This window comes from Macrobrachium rosenbergii, chromosome 7, assembly GCF_040412425.1.
Source record: "Macrobrachium rosenbergii isolate ZJJX-2024 chromosome 7, ASM4041242v1, whole genome shotgun sequence".
In the NCBI taxonomy this organism is placed as follows: Eukaryota; Metazoa; Arthropoda; class Malacostraca; order Decapoda; family Palaemonidae; genus Macrobrachium; species Macrobrachium rosenbergii.
The window spans coordinates 66,104,816-66,114,994 of record NC_089747.1 but is presented as its reverse complement, the minus strand read 5'-3'; positions in this window follow the sequence as shown (position 1 = coordinate 66,114,994).

Sequence of the window (10,179 nt, the reverse complement as noted above, 5' to 3'; positions counted from 1 at the left end):
GTTGTTTTCAAAACTTCCTCGGAATTTGTTAACAATACCTGTTTCAAAATAGAAAATAACACTTAACAAAAATGAAATTGTTTTATGAAGAGAAGAGAATAATGAGCAAATAGACAAGAAATGACAGTATATATAAAAGCTAGTGGACAATAACATTAACACAAAGCTACAATAATCTAGAAAATTAATAGTGCTGATATTGCAGTATATACTATATATATATATATATATATATATATATATATATATATATATATATATATATATATATATATATATATATATATATATATATATATATAATATATATAACTCGTAGGCGTCAGGGAAAGGCACTCAATACAGCTGATAGTTTATTCCTAATGCCGACGTTTCACAACTACATTGTTGCATTTTCAAGGCTGAAAACAGCGAGCTGACTCAATAATTATCATAAAAACATTTATTACAACAACTGATTAAAAACACTACAGTATTGTCACATTTAAAATGCTAATTCTTTTAAAAATATCTGAGGCACCATGACACTAAAAGAAAGACCTACCCAGACGGGAGCTAAAACAAGACTATTGAAAGGAGAGAAAATACAAATTAAAACACAAATAGATAAAAGGGAAAAACAAGGTAACAATAAGGCAAATAGGACCATCAAGCAATAAACAGCTGAGTGGATGATGTTTGGGTGTTCAATGATGGAACTGTTAATTTTATCATTATAGATTCTAAGGTTGTTAAGTCACTGTCTTTCTGTGTTTGTCCTATTATTCGAAAGTCTTTGTTGTCAATGACTGTTTTGCATAATTTAGAATGATTCCTTATGTTGGATTGTTCTGGGTTGGACAATCTACTCCCGGTTCGGAAGCTAATCTTGCCCCAGGTGTAACCAGGGACTTACGTTGGATGTACCAAAAGACTGCTGAGGGTACGCATAGACGCCCATAGAGAGTTAGCTTCCGAACCGGGAGTAGATTGTCCAACCCAGAACAATCCAACATAAGGAATCATTCTAAATTATGCAAAACAGTCATTGACAACAAAGACTTTCGAATAATAGGACAAACACAGAAAGACAGTGACTTAACAACCTTAGAATCTATAATGATAAAATTAACAGTTCCATCATTGAACACCCAAACATCATCCACTCAGCTGTTTATTGCTTGATGGTCCTATTTGCCTTATTGTTACCTTGTTTTCTCCCCTTTTATCTATTTGTGTTTTAATTTGTATTTTTCTCTCCTTTCAATAGTCTTGTTTTAGCTCCCGTCTGGGTAGGTCTTTCTTTTTAGTGTCATGGTGCCTCAGATATTTTTAAAAGAATTAGCATTTTAAATGAGACAATACTGTAGTGTTTTTAATCAGTTGTTGTAATAAATGTTTTTATGATAATTATTGAGTCAGCTGCTGTTTTTCAGCCTTGAAAATGCAACAATGTAGTTGTGAAACGTCGGCATTAGGAATAAACTATCAGCCGTATTGAGTGCCTTTCCTGACGCCTACGAGTTATGATTATGAGAGCTGCAGCTCTGATGTTGAGTATATATATATATATATATATATATATATATATATATATATATATATATATATATATATATATATATATATATATATATATATATATATATTTATAATCTAATGTAAGAGTGAGCCCATAAAAATGCCAAAATGTAGAAAGTTAATACTGTATTTCAGAGACTAACTGTCTCTCTTCAGGAAGGTAAAGAATGAGAGGAGTTACAGAAAAGCTGTGTTTATACCAAGAGATCCAGAGGTCAGCCGTCACGTCACTCCAGTCACAATTTCTCATTAATCTTCTTAATCAATGGTTGGAGGGAGATTTTATCTATAATATCTGAGTCCCAAGCTCCTTTTGGGAGGTTCATAGTATTTCTTTGTTTAATCAAAGCTGATTCTACCATCTGGTTTTTGAACCGACAATTGCTGCTATAAATTATATATGACAAGTTCCAGTTTGCTCTGTGATTACGGTTATTTATGTGGTTAAAAATAGCTGAGGTCTGTTGCCCATACCTAACTGAACGTTTATGTTGCATTAATCTCTGGGGAAGTGATTTACCTATAAAACCAATATAAGACTGATCATTGTCAAGGCAAGGGATTTCATTTACTCCTGTGTCTTTGGGGACTGGATTTGTTGGATGTTAATCAGGGATTTGGCTAAGGTATTTGGGTATGTAAAAGCAAAAGGGTTAGAGTTTCCAAGTGTCTGTGTCAACGTCTTAATCCTGTCCAGGTGTGGGATTTTTATTTTATTGTTGGGTGTCTCTCTCGTCTTGTTTTGAGGGGGACGACAGAAGATTATGTTAGCTTTGTGGATTCCTTTCCCAATCATATGGTCAGGGTACTTAAAGATAACAATTGCTTATGGATTAGTTAAAATTCCTTTACGGAATTCAATCGTCTTTCTAAGTTTCTTCGCTCACGTCCAGAAGTCAAGCGCAATTTTGAAAAAGAACTGATCAGACCACACTGGCTGAAAAATCGAAAATACTTCTTAGAAGAATGTCTCATGGAACAAGTCCTTCTGAAAATGCACGGATTCGTGAGATGGACTCTGCAATCTTACCCCTTCCCTCTCTCACACAAGATATTCCTGGAGCAAAGAACTGAAAATGCGAAGCGCGAGATCTTTGTACTAAGTAGAGTGATATATGGAACCCAGTCTAACCTTCGTCTCCTCACAACAGACCACATGTACAGGTATCTGGTTTCAATTTGTTCTGAAATTGCTGCCTATAATAGCACGACTCATACCAATAGACTTTCCCGTAAATCAAATAACATAATAAATAATAGCGCTCGCAACAATCTTGAGCAAACAAGATAAAGTTTATCCTCTACCCTCATGCCAAACCGAAAAAGTAATCTAGATTTTATAGATGTTTTAGACAAATTCATATCTGGTAAAAATTACAGCCGAGAAGAGATATGTTTAAAAGGCATTTTACTAAATGCAAAAGCTGACCTTAATAAGAAATACCCTGTCCCCCGTAGATTTATGAAAGCCATCCGCTCGCTACAAAAATTAGATGTTGAAATAAGTAGATTTAACAGACGGCAAAATCGTGATCATGGACAAAGACTTTTACCTCGACAAAATCAGCTAACTCCTTAGTTACACAAACACTTATGACAAATTAACGAAAAATTCCCTCCAAAATGTCCCCACAGAATTTTTTTTTTTAAAGTAAGATTAACTAGTAAAGACAGAAGAACATTGAACTAATGGAGAAATTTAAAGTCATTAAACCAAAACTACCTTACTTTTATGGCCTTCCCAAAACTCATAAAGATAATCTTCCATTCAGACCTATTATCTCATGTGCCAGAGATTTCAATTATAAAATTCCTAAGTGGTTAGCCGGCCTCCTTTCCCCTTTCTTAGGCACATTTTCTCCCAGTCACATTAAACATTCTGAAGATTTCTGTCCCAAATTCAAAGAAGCACTTACACCACTTCACAATATAAAAGTTTTAAGCTTAGGTGTCTATTCCCTATCACAAAAGTGCTAGTACATGACGTTCTACAGGTTTTGAGAGATAAATTAGCCTCCTGTTCAGATCATCTCCCACTAGCCATGGATAAAATAATAAAGTTAGTTGAAATATGTGTATCAAATAACGTCTTCTCATTCGGGGACTCATTCTATAAACAAAAATTCGGGCATCATGGACAACCCTTTAAATTCTGTTTTAGCCAATCTATACATGGAATTTTTTGAAACTATAATAATAAATGCGATAAAACCTAAAGACATGCTGTTGATGAGATATGTAAATGATATCCTAAAATTTTGGGATAATAGGTGGGGCAATTTCGACGAATTTCTTTCAAAATTAAATGAATTAGTACCTAGCATCAAATTTTAAGTTGAATGGAAACAGCAAAATTCCTTTCCTTGATGTTTTAATAATTAAAGACACAAAGAATACAAATTTCCAATATAAAGAAAACCATAATTTTCTTTTTCATACATTTATTATTTTAGTTATCATGACATTTTTATCAAGATTGGCGTATCCAACAATTTATTCCTAAGAGCCTTATGGGTTTATTTCCCGGATTTCCTGAAAAAGGAAATTGAACTAATCCATAAGCAGCTGCCGTCTTTAAAGTACCCTGACCATATAATTGGGAAAGGAATCCACAAAGTTAACATAGTCTTTTGCTGTCCCCCTCAAAACAAGACTAGAGAGACACCCAACAACAAAATAAAAATCCCACACCTGGACAGGATTAAGACGTTGACACAGACACTTGGAAACTCTAACCCTTTTGATTTTACCTACCCAAATATCTTAGACAAATCCAGATTAATATCCAAGAAAAGACAGTCCCCAAAGGCACAGGAGTATATGAAATCCTTTGCCTCGACTGTGACAAATCTTGTATTGGTTTCACAGGTAAATCACACACCCCCACCCCCGAGATTAATGTAACATAAAAATTCAGTTAGATATGGCAACAGACATCAGCTAATTTTAACCACATAAATAACCATAACTCACAGGACAAACTGGAATTTATCACATATAGTTTATAGCAGTAATTATCGGTTCAAAGTCCAGATAGTAGAATCAGCTTTGATTAAACAAAGAACTACAGTGAACCTCTCAAAAAGAGCTTGGGACATTATAGATAAAATCTTCCTCCAACTAGCGATTAAGAAGATTAAAGAGAAATTGTCAACTGGAGTGATGTAATGCACATCTTCACTGTTATTGTTTGGAAAGAGAGGAATTTTGTGACCAGTATAATGGCAAAACCAGAGAGACGGATAAAGGCTTAGGGAGTGGCGAAACAATGAAAGGCATTACAGTAGGGGAGAAGATGGCCTGGGGCATTTCCTGTCAACTTCAGCTGGAAAACAAAGGAAAAAAGTTAAATAATGATGTGGTTGCCGGGCCTTTTGACTACAATGGTCCTTCACTAGCAGACTGAAGAGAAATATAAAAATAAGGGTACAGAAAAGCTTGTATAATTGACAGATGACATACAGATATCCCTAAGGATAGGGATTACAAAGGAACAGATGCACCTGGAATCCAACACAGTTGAAGAATTAGTGCACCTACCCAAACAAAGGTAAATCTTTGAGAGGTTTTTACAAAAGATTAGGCCCAATGGCTCAAAAGCAGGGAGGAGTCAATAAAAGGATTATATAGGGGAAGAGACTGACCACCAAAATTGACCTTGGAATGAATAAGCTGATTACATATTTATAAAGGTACAACATTTAATATGTTCTCCGTTTGTTAGACAATAAATATTTTGAAAAATTAACATTTAAAATCTATTAAAGATACAAATACATAGAAAATATATATAAGGTAAATAATTAGTAATTAAATCAGTGATTTTATGTTTAAGGTCATTCTTGAACATTTTACTAATATAGGGGTCCAAATAACACATGCCAGGGCTAAGGTTGAAATTACAGCTGGAAGTAAGCTGTATAATTGCAGATTCTAAAAGATTTCATGGAGAGAATCTTTCGATCTGGCAATCACTGAACTGTCAGTTCAATTGATCTGGTGAGAGTTTTCACTTAAATAAATGAGGATTGCATTGGATGTTTGCTCAGTTTTGACAGAATACTTATGCTACTTAATTCCCTCTTCTAAATCCTTACTTGATTGACCTGTATAAAAGAAAAGCAGTCCAAGCAGTCCAAACATTTGGCATGGCAAGGGGCAACCCTTTATCCCCACTCCTCTCAGACATAGATAAGGAATTTTTTGAAATATGATATCTACCTAATATCATTTATACTCCTTTAAAGTGGTATAGATATGTTGATGGTATTTTGACTGTCTTACCTGCTGTTGTAAATGATGTAAATGATTTACTCTCTAGTTTGAATAACGACACATTTATATATATATATATATATATATATATATATATATATATATATATATATATATATATATATATATATATATATATATATATATATATATATATATATATATATATATATATATATATATATATATATATATATATATATATATATATATATATATATATATATATATATATATATATATATATATATATATATATATACATATATATATATATATATATATATATATATATATATATATATATATATATATATATATATATATATATATATATATATATATATATATATATATATATATATATATATATATATATATATATATATATATATATATATATATATATATATATATATATATATATATATATATATATATATATGCAATATATATATATATATATATATATATATATATATATATATATATATATATATATATATGATATATATATATATATATATATATATATATATATATATATGTATATATATATATATATATATATATATATATATATATATATATATATATATATATATATATATATAAAATATATATATATATATATATATATATATATATATATATATATATATATATATATATATATATATATATATATATATATATATATATATATATATATATATATATATATATATATATATATATATATATATATATATATATATATATATATATATATATATATATATATATATATATATATATATATATATATATATATATATATATATATATATATATATATATATATATATATATATATATATATATATATATATATATATATATATATATATATATATATATATATATATATATATATATATATATATATATATATATATATATATATATATATATATATATGTGTGTGTGTGTGTGTGTTTGTTTTGTGCATAATTATATCATACATGTATACATAAATGTACATATACATATTTATATGTATTTAAGTATATGGCAACTTTGTCTGTCTGTCAACACTTTATTCTTATCGCGCTTTTCTGTCCGCACTTTTTCCGTCCTCCCTCAGATCTTAAAAACTACCGAGGCTAGAGGGCTGCAAATTGGTATGTTTATCATCCACCCTCCAGTCATCAAACATACCAAATTGCAGCCCTCTAGCCTCAGTAGTTTTTATTTTATTTAAGGTTAAAATTAACCATAATCTTGCTTCTGGCAACGATATAAGACAGGCCACCACCTTGCCGTGGTTCAAGTTTCATGGACCGCGGCACATACAGCATTATACCGCGACCACGGAAAGACATCTATTTTCGGTGGCCTTGATTAAACGCTGTAGCTGCTGTACAGAAAACTCGATTGTGCCTAAGAAACTTCGTTCGTAAGGAAATGATAAAATTAACTGTTTTGTGTGGTAAAGTGCTAGGCTTCTCTTAATTCATTTCAACATAGAGTTTAAGGAATTGCAACTCCTGATGCATTTCAGAGATCATAGAATTTGCTCCTACGCAGTGAAAATAACAATTAACTCTTGTTGGTAAAACGGTGAAATTAATCACGGTTTAAGGTCGCCGTGGAAAATGGCGATGTCAGAAGATTTTAGAACCTATGAAACCGATGAATTTTTAAGTAAATCACGAAGAGTTAAGAGTACAGATGAAACATATTTTCATGGAGCGCTTTTAGTTACTGTAAGAAATCTAGTCTTACGATTTCAGTTACAGTAAAAGGTGTTTCCCTTATTTTAGTAAGGAAATTCCAGGGTACTGGTGTCAACGTACTAGTCTGTATAAGTAACGGGATTTTCCCTCTTAAATTTGCAGAGTGCATCTGCAAATGATATAGGATGTAGATGGTCTCGAATAGGAAATCACAAACTCACAGTGTCTCTCTCTCTCTCTCTCTCTCTCTCTCTCTCTCTCTCTCTCTCTCTCTCTCTCATAGCATCGTTCCCTATTCATCTTTAAACTCTGATTCAATTCCCGTATCGTGTTGTCGCAAAATTCAGTCACCCAAGCAGAATGAATCTTTGAAAAAATACTATTCGTAACAGTTCACTCCGAATGAACATATTTTTCAACCTTGTATTGCTTTCTCTCTCTCTCTCTCTCTCTCTCTCTCTCTCTCTCTCTCTCTCTCTCTCTCTCTCTCTCTCCAAACATCGTCTTCAATTCCAGTATTGTCCGAATGAATCGCTAAAAGTACATATTCCTAACAATTCACTCACAACCATACACAGTTCAGTCTTATACTCTCTCTCTCTCTCTCTCTCTCTCTCTCTCTCTCTCTCTCTCTCTGGTAAGTTATCAATAGAGATGTCTTTACGAAAGAGACACGGACAGCTGTGATTGTTCAGTACTTCTTTTGGGTCGACAGGATTCCACGCCTCGCCACTTTTTCTAGATGGTCGGGTTATACCCGACACTTGGGTTGTCTTATCTTCCTAGAAATGAATAGTATTAAAGAAGATGCGAGCAGCATTCCGTGGGGAAATCTGCTCCCTTCTATATCTTTTCCTGACAAGTGCATTGGAAGACAAATTATTACGATTTCCATTACTAATGTCCTGTCGATATACATACATATATATATATATATATATATATATATATATATATATATATATATATATATATATATATATATATATATATATATATATATATATATATATATCAGAGAGAGAGAGAGAGTTTTTGCTCATTAATTTCCTCCTTATTTCTGCTGGTAAGGTCTTTCCTTTATTATGGTACAAAATATTCTAATTTAGAATAAATCTATCATATTCCCCTTTAGCGGAAGTTGATCATCAACTGAAACAGACTATGATTATAATCCATCCAAATTCCTATTTTTGATAAAGCTTAAATTGCCCCAATGACTTTACCGAGATTTACGCATCCTTTGTTTGTGGGATATAAAGTCCACTAAGCCCCTTTATTGAAAGAGGACTAAATTAGTATTTCTCTCACAGTAGCTGGATGGAGCAGAATTCGTTATAACGCGGTTATTCTAAATCGTATTATTGTAACTCTTTCTGCTCTGAACTTTTCCTTGATTATGATGCATTTGTGGAAATATTTGCCATCAAATACTTCATTTAACGCTGCAAAATACAATAGTGCATTTTGGGAACTGCCTGACAAGGAAGGGCGAAAGGAATATAGGCTCGAATATATATGTAAAGGCTCGCGAAGGTGACCTTTGAAAAGTTGGGTCAGCTATTCGCAGGGTCCATTTTCACTACACGCAGCAGATAGGAAACTGCTGAAGCAATTCGCATACCACAAGGGTCGAAGAAACTACCTTGGTGACCGGACACGAGCTGGCAAATGCGTTTTCAGCAAAGAACGTTCTAGAAGCTGAACCAGTTACAAAATCCGGTTTTGAAGGATGCATGTCGATAGTGACGCCTTGAAATACAGAGGCGTGTCTTGCCGAACTTTGACCTCGAATGATGTCATACAAAAGTACGTTCGTTCGTGCGTTACATAATGAATATAATGGGAGGAACCGTTGTTCGAATCGGACTTGTGAGATCCAATTCATGTGTGTCTGAAGATGTGTGATTTTTCATATGGAGACTGTCCCAGAGGACTTGTGGAGTATTTCTGTTCCACTCCATTCCTATTCCTTTTTCCTCTCTCCCTCCTACAAGGATGAGAGTGGAATGACATTTGAGATGACCTGTTTTTACTGATTGACCTGTTCATGATTTGACAGATGAGTTATTTTCTGTATTCCCTTAGGTATTTGAGTGTTTATGATTTTGGAGCATTATTTCCTTAGAAGATTTTCTGATAGTTATGTGAAACATTGGATTTCATTCTTCGTAATTTCGTAATTTTTAAGAAGTTATTTTTCGTTGATTTTTGTCAATAAAGGGTTTTAGATTTGTACTTAGTATCTCATTCCAGTAGTCCTTAGACTTTAGTTAGGGAAAGATATAACTTATGGTGCCGGCTCACGTTACCGCTATCACACAATGTCTCGGGATAAGCGAGATCAAACTTTTGTTCATAAAACAGAGACTTAAATCAAGTATAGGCTCAGAAATGGCCTTTACATATAGCTGTGTGAAACTTTTGTTTACACAGACACCGAGAAGGCAGATTAAGAGAAAATGACAGCTGGCATGCACACCTGGGACTGAGTCATAGATGACACCAACCCCAATCTACTTGTGGGTATCCTCCTGACCCCTGACCGAAGTCATATAAGGGTCTCACCAAAGGAACAAGAGAGAGACACACTGATGGATGCGAGTGAGACACATCTCCTTCAGAC